The sequence below is a fragment of the Ursus americanus genome, chromosome 36, assembly GCF_024610735.1.
Source record: "Ursus americanus isolate L20-20 chromosome 36, mUrsAme1.1.p, whole genome shotgun sequence".
In the NCBI taxonomy this organism is placed as follows: Eukaryota; Metazoa; Chordata; class Mammalia; order Carnivora; family Ursidae; genus Ursus; species Ursus americanus.
Window position 1 is genome coordinate 26,082,741 of NC_142162.1, and position 20,390 is coordinate 26,103,130.

A 20,390-nucleotide genomic window follows, 5' to 3' on the forward strand; every position below is an offset into this window, starting at 1 on the left:
ATTCTGGCGGTGCAACTGGCAAGCTTCTTGGGAGCCATGCCTGTGCTTTGAGGTAGCTCCATGCTTGGTCAAATGGCCACATAGGAATGGAAGGTATATATATGAAGGGAAGCCAATAAGAAGGAAGATCATAGAGTTAGAATTCTGTAAAGAGGGTAGACTTTTAAAAGAGCCAACATGTAATACTGTTTATAGTTAAGACTGTGGACTATAGAGCCAAACTACCCGGGTTCGATTTTCATCTCTGACATTGGGCAACTTTCTTGACCTTCAGTTGCCTCATCTGTAAAATGAAGATGAAAATAGTATCTATTTCATGGGTTATTGTGGAGTAAGTTATTAATGCATGTAAAGTGCTTTGGAACTTCCTGGTACATTTCAGTAGTGAATTAACGGTTATTCTTCTTGTTACCTTAACATTGATCATGACACTAGGCTGGCAACTATCTGAACCTCTTTCTTTCTTTTTTCTTTTCTCTTTCTCTCTCTTTCTTTCTTTCTTTCTTTCTTTCTTTCTTTCTTTCTTTCTTTCTTTCTTTCTTTCTTTCACTAAATGCAAGTCCTTAAGGGATTGAGATGGAATATAGAGTTTCCTCTTCAGAAATATTCTTTACGGGCAACTTTGCTTGCACACGTTTATTTCATAAGATGAGGACATCCGTAGCATGGGAAAGAAAATCTCACAAGTTTTTTAAAAAGATTTGTTTGTCTCCTAAAAATTTTCTCTATAGTAAGGCAGATCCATTGTAAGTTTCTATCACTTCACTTTGTAGAGAGTGGTTGAAGTTTTTCTTAAAACGGTAGTTCTTAAAGTGAGGTCTCCAGGTCAGCATCAGTATTACTGGGGAATTTGTTAGAAATGCAGCTTCTTGGGCTCTGCCCCATACCTACTGAATCAAAAATTCTGGGGGTGGGGCCCATCAAACTCTTTTTAACAGCCCTTCTGGTGATTATGATGCATGCTAAAATCTGAAAACCGCTGCTCTACAAATTTTCTATTTGTAGACAAGTGGGAGTATAATCATAATTACAGGTTGTAGGGGAGGGACTGGAAGTTAGGAAGCAGCTGTCTTAAATGAGTTAACTTCATAGTGTAGTCTCTGGTTTACGAAGTACTTTCACATGTGGTGTCTAGACATATGTATTTGATTATCTCAAAATTGTTGTGATAGGTACTATTATTTCTACATTTTGGAAAGGCTGATGAGACTTCCATTATCTAATAAGTGATAGAGCTGGAAGTTTGTCATTTGGAGTCTTCTGAGTCCAAATCCTGGCCTCTTTCTACAGCACTACTTAGCCTTTTTATCCTTAAGCTGTGGGTGGGCTGTTTCCAGGCTGGCTTCCTCAGTAACTGACTCCAAGATGGAAGTTGTGAAGGTAATTTATTAGGGAGTATTGTCTGGAAAGAAATGGTAAGTAGGGTGGGGACCAGCAAGGGAAGTGAGACCAGCAAGGGAAAGAGGCTGAGGAACTTCATGGGGGTGCTTTAAAGACAGTGTAGAGTCTTCGTGTTCAAGAATTTCCTCATCAGTTTTCTTGCACCTGTCAGCTATTGGTTAAGGCTGACTCCTAGGACATCTGGCTTTCAAAAGAAGTTCCAGTAACCTGAGAGCAGTGCTCCAAAAAGAGACGGAGACACTGGTATTGATTTGGGGGAGTTAAAGCACACCAGCTGCCCAATGTGCATAAAAATGGCAAAGGAATCCAAGTGGCTGTGGATGGAACATTAACAGCACCTGCTATACCATCAAAATTGATATAGAAGACTACCGTAGGGAACCTAAGGAATTGTGAAATATATGCTGGTCCCAGAGTGGAATATGGCACTACCCCTTTGTGCACCCTGTCCCCAGTACTTCCTGGAGAACTCTGTTCCCCATGCAGTTTCTGGTTATATCCCACGGTCAGTGATAACCACAGGGTCCTGTGATTTCAAAATCCTTAGACACGAAGGAAAAAGATACCCAACAATTTCCAATTTTAATTTAAATGAAGTTGACTGTGGTTTCTAGCTAACCAATTAATCAGAAATGTTTTCTGTTAAGAATCTCATTTTGTGATCAATTAGGTAAAAGTGGCTTAACTATTGCTATGTGATAGTCATTCATGTTGCTTACTGAGTATTCATGGTTCTTCATCTCCTAGATAGAATTTTACTTTCTGGTCCTATTGTGTGAGGTGGGGCCATATGATTAGTTTTGTACAGTGTGTTATGAGCAGAAATTATGCCTGAGCATTGCTAGGGTATGACCTTCCAAGCCCTCTTTTCTTCTGGCACCATGAAGCGACATTGGAAATAGGTTGTTCTGTCAATTGGGTCTTAGAGAAGCTACAACCCTAAGAGTCCCCTATTGACCCACATGTAGCACAAGCCAGAAATAATAAAATAAAAATAGTTGTTTTAAGTTACCGTGCTTTGGCAGTTTGCTGCAGTAACGTTACTTAGCCTGTCCTGACTTATAAGCTATTCAGTGTGGAGCTTATTGAATGACTTTAACTTAGCTACAGTATCAGTCATTGTAAGAAAATGGACAAGGTGATCTGTACATGTACTTTCATTTTATTTTTAATGATAAATGATTTTCATGTATTTCTAAGGATTAGAAGAACTTTCACATATGCAGGATTTGCTTTAGTCTTGCTTTGTTCCCTTTTTCTCCTGAAACCTGTAGACCAGCTTGTATTTTTTAAGAAGTTGGCTCTAAAAAGGACTTTTGCCGTATGGTAGGGATTGGCAAACTATGGACTGTGGGCCAAATCTGGCCATCACCTGCTTCAGTACAGTTTTATTGGAACGTGGCCATGCCTATTTGTTTATGTAATGTCAGTGGATGCTTTTGTACTGTGAAGGCAGTTAAGTAGTTATGACAGAGACCATATGGCTCACTAAGCCTAATTAATATATTTGGCCTCTGGTCCTAATTAGAAAGAATTTTCTGACCCCTGGCCTATAGGATTTTTAATTAATTTCCAGATGATTTGCCTTAATTGTTGCAGGCATCATAGCTCTTGGAACTTCTACCTAATAGAATGAAGGCCTTCTCCTGGATCTCCAATCTCCCTTTATTTTGTATGCTGTCCTTAAGTCAGTGACACAGCTTACTATTCTTGGATTCTGCCCATAACTAAGCAAAGACTCCCTCAGCTTTGATAACCAAACTACTTTCCATATTGCCACTGGCATTGTTTTTGTCCAGGCCAACAGTTGGACAAACTGCTAACAGGTCCACTTATGTGACTGCTGCTCAGTGTTTCTGCTTAGTACCTGTTGCTGTTGGCATTAGAACTTGGCATTGTGATAGGGCTTTCTCGGACTGCATGGAAGGAGGGGATCAAATTATCTCACAGAATGTGTCATGAATGTAAAATTATGTGGGGAAATAGGAAACAGGAAACTGTTAGCAGTCACACAGCCAGCCACGTGACCCTGCAATATTATTTGTTATGGCTCAGAATTCAGCAGTAACTGTAAGAGGCCGATGGTAGCACTGTCTCAGTAACAGAGTTGATAATGCCAGTTAGTCTGTATCCAATTTGGCACACCCTATTAGCATTCTTATTTGGGTCACTGAATGCTGATAGTCTCTTAGGCCCATGCCGAATGTGCTTGCTTTTGCTTCGGGTCCGGTTAGTTGGGGCCTGGAAGGCAGGGTCAAATGACAGAAAACATGGCAAATTGTGATCAAGGAGCCACTTGTCGTTGTCTTTTTAGAAGAGGCTGTGGGAATGGAAAGAACTTTGGACTCTTTTCCAGTAAAGCCATCTTTCATCTTTTCTCACAAGATCCTGTCTAATGAATCTATCTTTTTGCAAGGAAAAGGGAAGCAGTAGATCTAGATATCCATCTTTCTATTCTAGGAATTCCTTGCTTATGTCCAGAGGGTAGGACAACTGCATATGGGACCTACCAGATCTCACATGCCATTCAGAGAGTTGTCCATGTGAACATTCTTTAGCAAAACAACATTGTTAGAATAGCAAAATCTTGTATAAACAAAGATGTGTGTTTTGGTGATCTCAAAGCTCAATTTTCCTGGTTCCTTTAGGACGCAGGGGCTTAGACTGGAAATATGAATTTTTATTTCTCCATGTGTGTATGTGTGTATGAATGATTATGGTTATTAGCGCTATAGGAGTACTGCTGCTATGTGCAATTTTCTTTTTCTTTACTTTTTTTTTTTTTTTACTTTCAGAACAAAAAAGGCCCTAGATAAGTAGACTGAAGGACTGCCTAGAAACAGGCAGGAATTTCTGTTTTTATCTTTTGATAAGGATGAAAAAAGAATTGCATTTGGTAGAGATATATTTGTCTCATAACCATGTCCACCAGTGAGAATGCCAGTTCACCAGCTGCCTGCCTTAACATCAAGAACAAGGAGAAAGATAGTACAGAAATGAGGTGGTGCCAAATAAAAGTTAATGTGAATCTGAGGAAAGCTAAGAAGGATAACCACATGCTGAAAGGAGCAATGTAAGCTCTTTTCTTGATGTCGCTACTTCTCCACTGCAAGAAAACTGCAGCAACCAGGGCACTATAAATTGGTCTGTTGATGACATTGTCAAAGGCTAAATAGCAACAGATCTAGAAAGCCAGCTCCAAGCTACTCAGGCTGCTAGGAAATGGCCTTCTAGGGAAAAACAGCCCCCCATAGACAACATATTCTGGGCTGGTTTGATTCCACACTTTGCATCCTTGGGCAGAACTGATGGGAGTCTCCTTCAGTTATCTGGTTCAGTGCTCACAAACGTTGCTTCTAGGATATCAGACCAGACCCAGGCTGTGGTAGATAGAGTGCTAGCCCAGCATTTCATTCTCTGTTGGCACCCTCTCATCACTTCAGTGCACAAGCTGAGTGGGCTCTAGGAAACATTGCAGATGATGGTTCAGTTTTCCAAGACTTGGTTAACAAATATGGTGCATTTGATCCACATTGGCACTTTTTACAGTTCCTAATATGTTATATTTAACATGTGGTTACTTGCAACACCTTACCTGGACTCATTCAGACCTTTGTTGCAACAAGAATTATGCACTTCTGGGACGCCTGGGTGGCTCAATCGGTTAAGCATCTGCCTTCAGCTCAGGTCGTGATCCCCGGGTCCTGGGAACGAGTCCCACATCGGGCTCCTTGCTTGGCAGGGAGCCTGCTTCTCCCTCTGCCTGCTGCTCCCCCTGCTTTGCACTCTCTCTCTCTCTCTCTCTCTCTCTGACAAATAAATAAATAAAATCTTAAAACAAAACAAAACAAAAAAACGTGCACTTCCATTAGATGCTATTCAGCAGATTTTTCCTACTTGAGTTCATCTCCTGCCTCATGATGATCCAAAAGTATTAGAAGATACCTACTGGGCCATTTTCTCCCTTACCAGATGGTCCAAATGAACAGATTGAAATGGTTGTGAAAATGGGAGTTGTGCCCCGACTTGGGAAGCTTCTAGGAGCTACTGAATTGCCAGTTGTGACTGGTGACAGTGGTGATTCTGGATGCCATTTTATGTATCTTTCAAGCTGTTGAGAAACAAGGTGAAATTGAGAAACTAGTATAATGATTGAATAATGTGGGGTGTTGACAAAATTGAAGGTCTACAAAACTATGAAAATGAGTCTGTGTACAAAGCTTCATTAAGCTTGATTGAGAAGTATTTCCCTACAGAGGAAGAATATAAAAATGTTGTGCCAGAAACCACCCTACCAAGTTAAGGATGGCACTCCTGGGGCCTTCAACTTTTAGATTATACATCTGAGACATAAATTCTATGTTTGGTATAAGTTTGTCTTACTGTTTTTTTTTAAGATTTTATTTTTTTGAGAGAGAGACAGATCACGAGTGGGTGGAGGGGCAAAGAGAGAGGAAGAAGGAGAAGCAGGTTCCCTGCTGACCAGGAACCCTGATGTGGGACTTGATCCCAGGACCCTGAGATCATGACCTGAGCCAAAGGCAGATACTTAACTGACTAAGTCTCTGTCTTACTGTTTTTCTACTAAGAACTTTTAAAATTTTTGTTTGTGGGCTGCCTGGGTGGCTCAGTCAGTTAAGCATCTGCCTTTGGCTCAGGTCATGATCCCAGGGTTCTTGTACTGAGTCCCACGTTAGGCTCTCTGATCATGGGCAACCTGCTTCTCTCTCTCTCTCTCTCTCTCTCTCTCTCTCGTGCTCGGTCTCCCTCTTTCTGTCTCAAATAAATAAATAAAATATTTAAAATTTTTGTTTGTTATTGTAGCACTTTTTATGACAAAACTATACTTGAATGGTTTCAACTCTCTCTCTCTCTCTCTCTCCCTCTCTCTCTCCTGTATGTAGCCTTTCCTCTCAATGGGTTTCTTCTTTCTTTTTCTTTTCTTTTTTTTTTTTTTAAAGATTTTATTCATTTACTTAGAGAGAGAGAGAGCATTAGCTGGGGGAGGGGCAGAGGGAGAAGTATAGGGAGAAACAGACTTCCCACTGAGTGCAGAGCCGACATGGGGCTCAATTCCAGGAACCTGAGATCACGACTTGAGCCCAATGAAGGCAGATGCTGAATGACTGAGCCATCCGGGCGCCCCTGGGTTTCTTATTTCTATGTGGAATTTTGTGTCTTGCAATGTCCCATAAATAACAATTAAATCCCACCCTTTTCTTTACCTTAAAAAAAGGCAGGAATAGCTATGGGATCAGCTGACAGGGCCCAGAGAGTTCAGGGGAGGCCTCAGGCTTTGTTGCAGTTCTAATAGAGGAAGCCGGTACAGGACTTCATACAGAGGTGGGGACTGTTTTGGAATGCCCAGAGGTAAAGATTAGAATGCATGGATTCTTGGAGATCATGGTGCAAGATGAGGGGAAAGTTGGCTTTGGTTAGTCATGCTTCTTGGTATTTACCCAAAGGAGTTGAAAACTTATGTCCACACAAAAACCTGTGCTTGAAATGTTTCAGCAGCTTTATTAATTGCCAAAACTTGGAAGCAGCCAAAATTGCCTGTCAATAGGTAAACCGATAAACTGTGATACATCTAGACAATGGATATTCTTCAGCGCTAAAAAAAGACATGAGTTATTAAATCGTGAAAAGACAGGGAAGAACCCTAAATACATATTACTAAGTGGAGGAAGCCAGTCTAAAAAGGCTACATATTATGATTCCAAGTGTATGACACTTTGGGGAGAAGGAGGAAGGAATGACTAGGCAAAATACAGGGCATTTTAGGGCAGTGAAATTATTCTGTATGATACTGTAATGATGAATACATGTGATTATACACTATATATATGTCAAAATTCATAGAACTGTACAACACGAAGAAGGAACCCTAATTTGAACTATGGGACTTTAGTTAATAATAATATATCAATATTGTCTCACCTATTGTGACAAATATAGCACAGTAATGCAAGATTTTAATGGGAGAAACTGAGAAGTGGAGAGAGAGCTGAAGAGGTACACGGGGACTCTACTTTCTGCTAAGTTCTTCTATAAACCTATAATTAAACAAAGTCTTTTAACTTAAAAGTCAATAGATTTGGAGAAAAAAATACTTGCAATGCATCTGGTAGATATAGCACTGCTGTAAATAATACACTAAGACATCTTTAATATTGACAAGAAAAAGAAAAACAATCCTGTAGAAAACTGGTCAAAGGATATGAATAGGCCCTTTCTAGGAGAGCAAATCCAAATGGGCAAAAAATAAATGATAAGTTCAAACTCACTGTTACTACAATAATGATGAGATATGAGTTTACATCATTCAAACTAAGAGCAGTAAAAAAAAGAGCAGTAATACTGATTGCTGGTGGAAATAGAAAGAAAAGGATACTCAGACATTGTCAGAAATTTTTGGAAAAAAATCTGTCAATATTTATGAAAATAAGAAATATTTTACCCTTTGACCTGGCAGTCCCATTCCTGAAACTTACTCTATAAAAAATAAAAACATCAGTACATAAGGATATATAGTTAAGGATATTTACTGAAACACTGTTAGTAGGGATAAAATAGAAACAAAGTGATTGCCCATTCCTATGGGGAATGGTTGAATCAGTTTTGGTGCATTTATACAATGGAATATATTGCAGGTGACTTAGAAGAATTTTCATGAGATGATATTGACTGAGAAAAACAAAGTGTATAATAACAATAACATCCCATTTTTATTTTTTAATTTTCATTTTATTAAAAAAACTTTTTTTGAGAGAGACATTTGCTGGGCTGGGGAGGGGCAGGGGGAGAGGGAGAGAGAATCTTAAGTAGGTTCAATGCCCAGTGCAGAGCCCAATTGTGGGGGGATAGGGCTCGATCTCATGACCCTGAGGTCATGACCTGAGCCAAAATCAAGAGTCGGATGCTTGGGACGAATGGGAAGCTCAGCCAGTTAAGCATCTGCCTTCAGCTCAGGTCATGATCCCAGGGTCCTGGGATCGAGTCCCGCATTGGGCTCCTTTGCTCAGTGGGGAGCTTCTTCTCCCTCTGCCTGCTGCTCCCCCTGCTTGTGCACGTTCTTTCTCTCTCTGACAAATAAATAAGATCTTAAAAAAAAAAAAAAAGGGCAGATGCTTAACCATCTGAGCCACCTCGAGCCCCAGTGACATCCCATTTTTAAAATAAGTAACCAAGGGTGCCTGGGTGGCTCAGTCAGTTAAGCATCTGCCTTTGGCTCCGGTCATGATCTCAGGGTCCTGGGATCAAGCCCTGCATCAGGCTCCCTGCTCAGGGAGGAGTCTGCTTTTTTCTCTCCCTCTGCTGCTCCCCCTGCTTGTGCTCTCTCTCTCTTGCTCTCTCACTCTCTCTCTCAAATAAATTTTTTTAAAAAGGAAAAAAATAACCAAAACCCACAAATATGTAAGTGTGTGTGTGTATGTGTTATGACTGGGAAGAACAAGAAATGATGCCAGTCGTTAACATGTTACCTGAAGGTATGAGATTAATGTAGAAGGAAGGAAAAAGGAAGGGGGAAGAGGAAAGTAAATAAAAAGGAAATAAAGCATTTCCCCCACAGCATGAGTGATATCCCAATTATTTTAAATTGTATTTGTGTAACTGTAGCTGTGGTGTGTATGCATGAAAAAAGAAAAAGTTATATCTATAGCAAATAACCTGAATGTTCATGGTATATTATATGATAAAAAGTAAGCTGCAGGTTCATGTGTATTGTATGTGTCTAGTTCAGTGAAAACAGACAAAAACAAAGAACCGGATATCCTTCTGTATGTGGAGAAAGGTATGGGAGGACATACCTGTTAGATATATCCTTCCCTGCCGAAGTTCCTGAAGGCTACCTGTTGGACACCTGAATGAGTGGAATTAGGGGTAAGGAAAGGAATCCAGGGTTAGCTTTTTCTTTATGCATTGTTGGATTTTTTTTTTAACTTGGTACAAAAAGTGAGCATTCTTCTAATTTGAAAAACAGCAAAGAAAGAAAAACTATAATTGTGTCTGTCTCTAATAAGGCTTCTAGTTCTGGTCGTTTAATAATGGCAGCGTGGGTGAAATTTGGGGATGAGATTATAATTCTCTTCACACACAATGAAAAGGTTAATGGAGCAAAAAACTCCAAAAGTTATTAACAAATGGCAGTAGGATGAGAGTCTATTTGTTTTAGCCAAAATATAACAAAATATTATTGAAACTTCTAATCAGAAATACTAATAATGAGACTTGGTGAAGTTTCTCTCAGTGTAGAGCAAAAACACCAGGAAGTAAGGAAGCCATGAAGATAGTTGTAAATTGTAGGGTGATAGCTTAGTGTTTAGTAGGTAAGTTGAATAGTTACTTGTTACTAGTTGAATAGTTACTGGTAACTCTGAACAGTTACCTCATTAGCTACAGGATATCACAGTGGTTAAGAGCAAGAGCTTTGTTTAGAAATACTTAGTACCTGTGAGGTAAGTACTTCACTTACTACTACTAAGAAATACTTAGTACCTGTAGTACTTTCTACTATCTGTAGAACTACTAAGGACTTACTACTTAGTACCTCAGGTAGTAAATACCTAGTACCTGAGAAAACTTCAGTTTTCTCCTGTGAAAATTAGAGAATGATAATAATAGTAACTATCCCATAAATGTGTTGTGAGGAGTAATAAATTAAAAACATTTAACGTGCTAAGAAGAGAGCCTAACACAAAATAATTGCTTAGTAAATGTTACTATATGGATCTAAAACCCTGGCTTTGAATGAAATACTTCTATTTTTTTTTAAGATTTTATTTATTTATTTGACAGAGAGAGCACAAGCAGGGGAAACAGCAGGCAGAGGGAGAGGGAGAAAGAGGCTCCTCGCTGAGCAGGGAGCCCAATGTGGGGCTCTATCCCAGGACCCCAGGATTATGACCTTAGCTGAAGGCAGATAATTAACTGACTGAGCCACCCAAGCACCCCTGAATAAAACACTTCTAATGAAGTATTCATTGTGCAAAGTAAGCCTAACAGTTATCTCTAAACAATGGGAGTGCTGCCTAGCACAGTATTTTACCTTAGTAGGCACTCTACAAATATTGTTTGAATAAATAATTTTAAATTCTTTCACTTGATTTTATTAGATTCTCTGATTAATTTAACATTATTTCACATATTTCTGTTTGTTTTCAGAAAATTAAAAGGGAAAGTACATCTGTAGGGTGATAATTTGGGTCAATCAGAGTTAATGGATTCAAGAATAAAAGAGATTCCTATGTACTTAAGTAGATGCAGTTTTCAGTAGGGGAATATGGGTATACTAATTGTATTTTCAGGAATCATTATGGAGGAGAGGAGTCTGGGAAGATGGCAGAGTAAGGAAGCATCAGGATTCTGTTTCCTTACCTAGACAGGGATTTCACTGGCCGGATCTGTCTGATGTAATGGTTTTTGAAATTGTGGAGTTTATTGAGGGTTTGCAACTTCCAGAGGAAGACTTGGAGGATAAATTGCAGTTAATTTCTATCAATTTCAGCTCTTAGCACAGTAGCAGCTACCCATTCTTTATCCCCAGCCACATGACAGACAGCTATGCACTGGTCCTAGAGCATCTTGCACACAGCCTGCAGGAGTCGGGTAGAAAAAAAGACCCTGTCTTCCAATTATCACGAGTCTGTGCTGATCGCTAATTCCTGCTTGCGATCACAGAGTTGCAAAGAGTTGGGCAGCCATTGTTGTTGCACCATTCCCATTGTTGCAAGTCTGTTCCCATCCAGCCAAAGTGGCTTCTGGGGATTTAAAGTGACAACTGTCCACCCTACTCCCACTTTATTTTTCTGTTTTTCCCTATTTGGCAGTCAGACATTAAAGACCAGGGCATTTAAAAACAACTACATACATGGGGAAGATTAGGAAGTGATGATGCATGCCCAGGCAACGGCTCAGAAAAGACCGGCCAAAACCTTAAGTTTACATGGCAGGCTGATCCTCAGCACAGAGACAGCCTATAGTAATAAAAAACAAAAACAAAAAAACCCCAATAAACAAAAAGAATAACAAGACACAGCATACCCCGGGGAAAGGAGAGAATCTGATTTCCAGAGTTACTACATTATTAGATTCAAATGTTCAGTTTTCACTTGATCTTAGCCAAAAGGCTGAGAAGTGATGACACATGTTCAGTTTTCAACATAAAAAGTCACAAGACATACAAAGAAACCTGAAAGTGTGGCCTATTCAAAGGAAAAAAAAAATTCATCAGGGTACTTGGCTGGCTCAGTTGGTGGAGCACGTGACTCTTGATCTCGGGGTTGTGAGTTCAAAGCCCCACGTTGGGTATGGAGCCTACTTAAAAATTTTTTTAAAAAAAATTCATCAATAGACACTGTCCCTGAAAAAGACCTAAAGGCAGATATACTAAATAAAAACTATAGACCAATTGTCTTAAAGATGCTCAAAGAACTAAAGAAAGATGTGGAGAAAGTCAAGAAAATAACGTATGAACAAAAGTTATTCTTTAATCATGGATTTTGCTGTCTTTCATTCATATATGTTCTTTTCATTGCTTTGTGAGTAGTTTATAATGTCAGTTTTGATTTCCTCTGATTTGAGGATTATCTGTAAGTGTGTTTCTTAATTTCTTTCCTACTTGGTTGTCCTTGTGCGGCTGATTTTTTGTGGTATAACAGTGGCTCATCTATCATATTCCTTGAGACTCTGCCATAAATAATGCAGTATATGTTAAGATGAAAGAAAATAAAACCTGATCCTTAGCATGGCCCCAATACTTAAATAGTTTTATTTCCCAGTGTATCTGATTTTCAAATTTCACCTGAACAGCCACACATTGTCGTTACTCACAGCTTGACATGTGGTGTTCATGCCAGCTTGAAAATCATCCCCATCATGAAAATCCTTGTTTGAAACTCAGTGCACATGTTTCCTATTTCATAAAGTCTGGCCAGATTCTTCAGCCAGCATTCCTTTCCTCTTTTAGGTCCTGTTGGATATCTTCCTTTTGCCCTTCAAGATAACTTTTAAACCTTTTCCACCTTACTCTCTGCCCCAAGGATGACCTATTGGACTAAATAATTGGCTCTCTTGGCCTCTGGCTTGAGTCAGTGGAAAGCCCTAGCAGGAGATCTGAGGGATATCCCTCCCATAGGGTTGTCTTGGTCTGGCCTCATCCATTTGTGTTTATGAAGCCCCCCCCATCCCCACTGGCCAAAATCTTTATTTTTTTGGTAATAGGGTTCCATACAATATTTTGTTAGTATCAGATATACAACATAGTGATTTGACAATTATATACATTATGCAATGATCACCACAAGTGTGATTACCATCTGTCACCATACAAAGTTATTACAATATTACTGACTATATTTCCTGTGCTGTACTTCTCATCCCTGTAAATTACTTTATAACTGGAAATTTGTATCTCTCATGCCTCTTTACCTATTTTACCCATCTGCTAAACCCCCTTCCTTCTGACAACCACCAGTTTGTTCTCTGTTGAGTCTGTTTTTTGTTATTTGTTTTGTTTCTTAGATTCCACATATGAGTGATATCATATGGTATTTGTCTTTTTCTGTCTGACTTACTTCACTTAGCATAATACCCTCTAAGTCTATTCATGATGCTGCAAATGGCAAGATTTCATTCTTTCTTATGGCTGAGTAACATTCCATTGTATAATATATATCACTTTTTTATTTATTCATATATTGATGGACACAGTTTGCATCTGTATCTTGGCTACTGTAAATAATGCTGCAGTGAACTTAGAGGTTCATATATCTTTTCGAATTTGGTATTTTCATTTTCTATGGGTAGATACACAGAAGTGGAATTACAGGGTCATATGGCATTTCTTTTTTTTTTTTTTTAAAGATTTTATTTATTTATTTGACAGAGCTAGAGACAGCCAGCGAGAGAGGGAACACAAGCAAGGGGAGTGGGAGAGGAAGAAGCAGGCTCCCAGCGGAGGAGCCCGATGTGGAGCTCGATCCCACAACGCCAGGATCACGCCCTGAGCCAAAGGCAGACACCCAACCGCTGTGCCACCCAGGCGCCCCCACATGGCATTTCTATTTTTAATTTTTTGAGGAACCTCCCTACCTTTTTCCACAGGGGCTCCACCCATTTATAGTCCCACCAGCAGTGCACTACACATCCTTTCCTCCACATCCTCACCAAAACTTATTATTTCTTGACTTTTTGATACTAGCTATTCTGACAGGTGTGAGATGATAACTCATTGTGGTTTTGATTTGCATTTCCCTGATGATTAGTGATGTTGAGCGTCTGTCCATCTTTCTGTTTCCTTTGGAGCAGTGTTTATTTAGGTCCTTAGCCCGTTTTTGATCGGGTTATTTGCTTTTTCAGTGTTAGGTTGGTTTTTTGGATAATAACCTCTTACTGGATATATTATTTGGAAATATCTTCTTTCATTCAGTATGTTGTCTTTTCATTTTGTTGATTTTTTTTTTTATGTGCAGAAGCTTATTAGTTTGAAGTAGTCCCAGTTGTTTATTTTTGGTTTTGTTTCCTTAGTGTGAGGAAGGAGATACAGAAAAATATTGCTAAGGCCAATATCGAAGAGATTACTACCTGTGTTTTCTTTTAGAATTTTTATGGTTTCAGGTCTTACATTTAGGTCTTTAATCCATTTTGAGTTTTTTTGTGTATGGTGTCAGAAAGTGGTCCAGTTTCATTCTTTTGCATATACCTGTCCATCTGGTCTAATATGTCATGCAAGGCCACTGTCCTTACAATTTTCTGTCTGTATGATCTATCCATTCAAACAAGTGGGGTGTTATAGTCCCCTTCTATTAGCGTATTACTGTCAGCTTCTCCCTTTATGTCTGTTAATATTTGCATTATATAATAGGTGCTCCTGTGTGTAGATGTTTACACGTGTTATATCCTTTTGTTGGATTGATCCCTTTATCATTATGTAATGGCGTTCTTTGTGTCTTGTTACAGTCTTTGTTTTAAAAGTCTATTTTGTCTGATAAAAGTATTGTTCCCCCAGCTTTTTTTTCACTTTCATTTTCATGGAATATCTTTTTCCATCCTGTAACTTTCAGTCTGTATATGTCTTTAGGTCTGAAGTGAGTCTCTTACAGGCTGCATTAAGATGGCTCTTATTTTTTATCCAGTCACCCTATGTCACTTGGAGCATTTAGACCATTTACATTTAAAGTGATTATTGATAGGTATGTACTTATTACTGTTTTGTTAATTTGTTTTTTGGTTGTTTTTGTAGTCTACCTTTGTTCCTTTCTTCTTTTGATCTTCCCTTGTGATTGATGACTTCATTCAACATTATGCTTGGATTCCTTTCTCTTTATTTTTTGTGTATCTATTATAGGTTTTTGGTTTGTGGTTACCATGAGGTTCATATATAACATAATAAATATATAGCACTCTATATTATGTTGATGGTTGCATAATTTCTAACATATTCTAAAAGTTCTACATCTTGGGGTGCTTGGGTGGCTCAGTCGTTAGGCATCTGCCTTAGGCTGAGGTCATGATCACAGGGTCCTGGGATCGAGCCCCACGTAGGGCTCCCTGCTCAGCAGGAAGCCTGCTTCTCCCTCTCCCACTCCCCCTGCTTGTTTTCCCTCTCTCGCTGTGTCTCTCTCTGTCAAATAAATAAAATCTTTAAAAAAAAAAGTTCTACATCTTTAGTCTTCTATCCCTCTGTGTTTATGTGTATGATGTTATATTTTACATCTTTTTATAAACTTAAATTTTTTTTGAAATGAAAAACTTAGAGAAGATGGAAGTACATTTAAAACTTTATTCCTGAGCCATCTGAAAGTTGTCATCCTGATGTCCAATTACCCCAAGTAATTGAGTATTTTCTTATAGAAAACAACATTCTCTAATATAACCACAATGCAAACTTCAGAATTGGGAAAGTGTTACATTACTACCATCTCATCTTTAGACCCCATTCATGTTTTGTTGATTGTCTTAGTAATGCCCTTTATACTAAAAAGATGTATTTGAGAATTACTTGTTGCGTTTAGTCATCTTATGTTTAGTTTAATCCAGTCTGGAACAGTTCCTCAGTTTTTCCTTATATTCATGATCTTGACACTTTGGAAGATTACAGGCCAGTTATTTTGTAGAATGTTCCTTAATTTGGTTGTCCAGTGTCTCTCCATGGTTAGATTCAGATTATACATTTTGGTAGGAATATCACAGAGTTCACTTTGATTACTTGATTAAGGTGGCATCTGCCAGTCTTCTCCACTGTAAAGTTACTCTTTTCCCCTCTTTGTAATCAATATTTTGTTGAGGGGTACTTACTATGTAAATATCCCATTCCTTGTCAGATTTTCAAATTATTTATTATATGTGTATTAATTTGTGGTTTCCCATTTTATTCAATGAATTACAGTCTGTTATTATTATCATTGCTTGTTATGATGCGCAAATTGCTCCTATTAGTAGAAAATGATATTTAGAAGGTGAGATCTGGGTGGTAGGTGTGGTCATTGCTGTTGGGGTATCACTGCTCCCAGGTTCTCTCAGTAGAGTTAGACAAAGCTAGGGATGATACATTTGTGCGCACACACACACACACACATACACATACACATGCAGTTACATCATATCTATTTCTGTATCTTTTTCTGTTGAAACCCATGTGTTCTCACTGATTCTGATGTGACAGTGTACAGCTCAAAGATGAGAGTGGGAGGAGAGAGCTTGAGTGCTGGATGGAGTTGATTAAAAATAACCCAACCAATGCAACAAAAGCAGTTCTAAGAGGAAAATCTGTGGTGATACAGGCCTACCTTAAGAAACAAGAAAAAGCTCAAATAAACAGTCTCACCTTAAAACCTGAAGGATCTAGAAAAAGAACAAACAAGACCCAAGTTGAGTAGAAGGAAGGAAATACTAAAGATCAGAATAGGAATAAATGAAGAAGATAAATAAAATTGATAAAATGCTTAGCCAGACTCATCAAGAAAAAAAAAGGACCCAAATAAAATCAGAGAGACCTGACACCACAGAAATACAAAAGATTATAAGAGAATAGTATGAAATCTTATATGTCAACAAATTGGACAACCTAGAAGAATTGGATAAATTCCTAGAAACATAAAATCTTCCCAAGTTGAATCAGGAAGAAATAGAAAATTTGATCAGACAGATTACTAGCAATGAAATTGAATCAATAATAAAAAAAAAACTACCAAAAAACAAAAGTCCAGGACCAGATGGCTTCACAGGTGAATTCTGTCAAACATTTAAGGGAGTTAATACCTATTCTCCTCAAACTGTTTCAAAAAAAAAAAAAAATAGAAGAGAAAGGAAAACTTCCAAATACATTCTATGAGGCCAGATTACCCTAATACCAAACCAGATAAAAACACTACTCTCTCTCTCTCTCTCTCTCCCTCTCCAGGCCAGTATCCCTGATGAGCACTGATGCAAAAATCCTCAAAAATATTAGAATCATTCACCATGATCAAGTGGGATTTATTTCAGGAGTGCAAAGATAGTTCAGTATTTTGAAAATCAGCTAGATATATCACAACAACAAAATGAAAAATAAAACTCCTGTGACCATCTCAGTAGATGCAAAAAAAGCATTTGATAAAATTCAGTATCCATTCATGATAAAAGCTCTCAACAAAGTGAGTTTAGAGGGAACATACTTCAACATAGTAAATGCCACATATGAAAAGCTGACAACCAGCATCATACTCAATGGTGAAAAGCTGAAAGCATTTCCTCTAAGATCAGGAACAAGACAAGGGTATCTACTCTTAACACTTTCATTCAACACAGTACTAGAAGTCCTAACTGCAGCATTCAAGACAATAAATAAGAGGCATCCATATTGGTAAAGAAGTTAAACTGTCACTATATGCAGATGACATGATACTATACATAGAAAATCCTAAAGACTCCACCAAAAAACTATTAGAACTGATTAATGAATTCAGTAGAGTTGCAGGATACAAAATTAATACCCAGAAACTGGTAGTGTTCCTATACCCTAATAACAAAGTAGCAGAAAGAGAAATAAAGGAAACAATACCATTTACAATTATACCAAGAAGAATAAAATACCTAGGAATAAACCTAACCAAGGAGGTGAAAGACCTGTACTCTGATAACTATAAAACACTGATGAAAGAAGTTGAAGATGACACAAATGGAAAGATATTCCATGCTCATGAATGGAAGAATTAATATTGTTAAAATGTCCATACTACTAAAAGCAATTTGTCGATTCAGTGCAATCCCTATCAAAATACCAATAGCGGTTTTCACAAAATTATAACAAACAGTGCTAAAATTTGTATATAACCCACAAAAGACCCCAAATAGCCAAAATAGTCTTGAGGAAGAAAAACAAAGCTGTTGGAGAGGTATCATAATGCCATATTTCAAGATACACTGCAAAGCTGTAGTAATCAAAACAGTATGGTACTGGCACAAAAATAGACACATAGATTAATGGAACAGAATAGAGAGCCCAGAAATAAACCCACACTTATATGGCCTATTAACCAATGACAAAGGAGGTAAGAATATACAATGAGGAATAGGCATCCTCTTCAATAAACGGTGTTGGGAAAACTGGACCACTTTCTAATACCATATACAAAAATAAATTCAAAATGGATTAAAGACCTAAGTGTGAGACCTGAAACCATAAAAATCCTAGAAGAGAACACAGATAGTAATTTATATGACATAAGCTATAGCAACATTTTTCTAGGTGTGTCTCCTCAGGCAAGGGAAACAAAAGCAAAAAATAAACTATTGGGACTACATCAAAATAAAAAGCTTCTGCATGGCAAAGGAAACTATCAACAAAATGAAAAGGCAACCTACCGAATGGGAGAAAATATTCACAAGTGGTATATCCAATAAGGGGTTAATATTGCAAAATATGTAAAGAACTTACACAACTCAACACTAAAAAGCCAAATAACCCAATTGAAAAATGGGCAGAAGACCTGACTAGACATTTTCTCAAAGAAGACATACAGATGGCCAAGAGACACATGAAAAGGTGCTCAACATCACTAATCATCAGGGAAATGCAAATCAAAACCACAATGAGATATTACCTCACACCTCTCAGGATAACCAAAATAAAAAACACAAGAAACAAGTGTTGGCAAGAATGTGGAGAAAAAGAAACCGTCATGCACTCTTGGAATATAAATTTGTATAGCCACTGTGGAAAACAATATGGAGGTTCCTCAGAAAATTAAAAAATAGAACTACCATATGATCCAGTAATTCCACTACTGGGTATTTACCCAAAGAAAACAAAAACACTAATTCAAAAAGGTATATGCACCCCTATGAGTTTTTTAAGTTTTTAATTTTAATTCCAGTATAGTAAGCGTTCATGTATTGATGGACACTTGGGCTGCTTCCATAATTTGGCTTTTGTAAATAATGCAATAAATGTAGGTGTGTGTGTTTGTGTGTACATATGTGTGTATACATGTGTGTGTGTGTGTATAACCATATCCAGTGGAATATTATGCCGCCATTAAAAAGGATGAGATTGTGCCACTTGCAATAACATGGATGGACCTAGAAGGTATTATGCTAAGTGAAATATGTTGCCTGAGAATGATAAATACCATATAACTTCACTCATATGTGGAACTTAAAAAAAACAAGTGAAAAACAAAAAGCACAATCATGCCTATAAATACAGAGAAGTAAATGATGGTTGCCAGAGGGGAAGGAGCTGGGGGGTATGGGTAAAATAGGTGAAGGGAGGTAGGAGATACAGGCTTCCAGTTATGGAAAGAATAAATCACAGGAGTTAAAAGCATAGCATAAATAATATAATCAATGATATTATAATAGCATTATACAATGACAGATGGTAGCTACACTTGTGGTGAGCATAGCTTAATGTATAAACTTGTCTAATTGTGTTTTACACTTGAAAGTAATGTAGTAATATGTGGCAACTCTATTCAAATAAGAAAATAACCCACCCCATTTAGCAAATTTATGTCAGGGTAAGGGGTACTTGACTAAAGTGAGTTGAATTCAAAGAATTTTGGAAATTGAGGGCTTAAAAATTGTGAAATCTCCTTTTTTTTTTTCTGTGTTATCTTACAACAGGGAATAATTGATCTTGAATTGCAGTTATAAACTGGTAGCACTAGTTGCTACTGATATTCCTTTTTTTTTTTTTAAGATTTTTTTTTTTTTTAAGTAATCTCTACATGCAGCATGGGGCTCGAACTCACACCCCCAAGATCAAGAGCTGCATGCTCTACCAACTGAGCCAGCCAGGCACCCCACTACTAATATTTTCTTCTTCTTTTCTTTTTTTTTAAATTTATTCAACAGAAATAGAGACAGCCAGCGAGAGAGGGAACACAAGCAGGGGGAGTGGGAGAGGAAGAAGCAGGCTCATAGCGGAGGAGCCTGATGTGGGGCTCGATCCCAGACCGCTGGGATCACGCCCTGAGCCGAAGGCAGATGCTTAACCGCTGTGCCACCCAGGCGCCCCGCTACTACTAATGTTTCTTAATGGGAGTTTTGGGTTTCATTCATCTCACGTTGGAATGAGAATAAGAAAACAGTCAATTGTTAATTCTTTAGGATAGTTGTGTGAGTTATGAATCTATAAAATTGTAATTGTGAAAATGAATAACAGAAATGTTTAAAATGCTTAAGTGTTTCAGGAATGTAGGAATGAAAAGCAGTACACAAAAGCTTATATACTCTGAGTAGCAACCATATAAAATGTATTTGTAGAAAGATGGAAAACTACAATGAAAATATATGTGCACAGCAGTAGCATTTGGGTAGTTCTTCCAGTTTTCTTTAGGGATGTGGACTAATACTGATTTGGAAGTGTTGATAACATATTGCGATATTAAATTACAATGTCTACATTATAGATAATAAGTACAGTTTTGGAGGAGACAGAAGAAAGCAAGATAGAAATGCATGTATATTTCAGCTTTATTTTTCCTCTTTCTGCTGACTAAAGC

At 38.0% G+C, this 20,390-nt stretch overlaps 1 protein-coding gene and 1 pseudogene across 6 annotated transcripts in view; both read left to right on the top strand.

The window, feature by feature from the left end:
- The window catches only part of STARD9 (StAR related lipid transfer domain containing 9), a 123,855-nt gene that overhangs the window by 25,205 nt on the left and 78,260 nt on the right, over positions 1-20,390 (top strand). The window lies entirely within an intron of this gene.
- On the top strand, positions 3,600-5,164 carry LOC148107057 (importin subunit alpha-1 pseudogene; annotated as a pseudogene).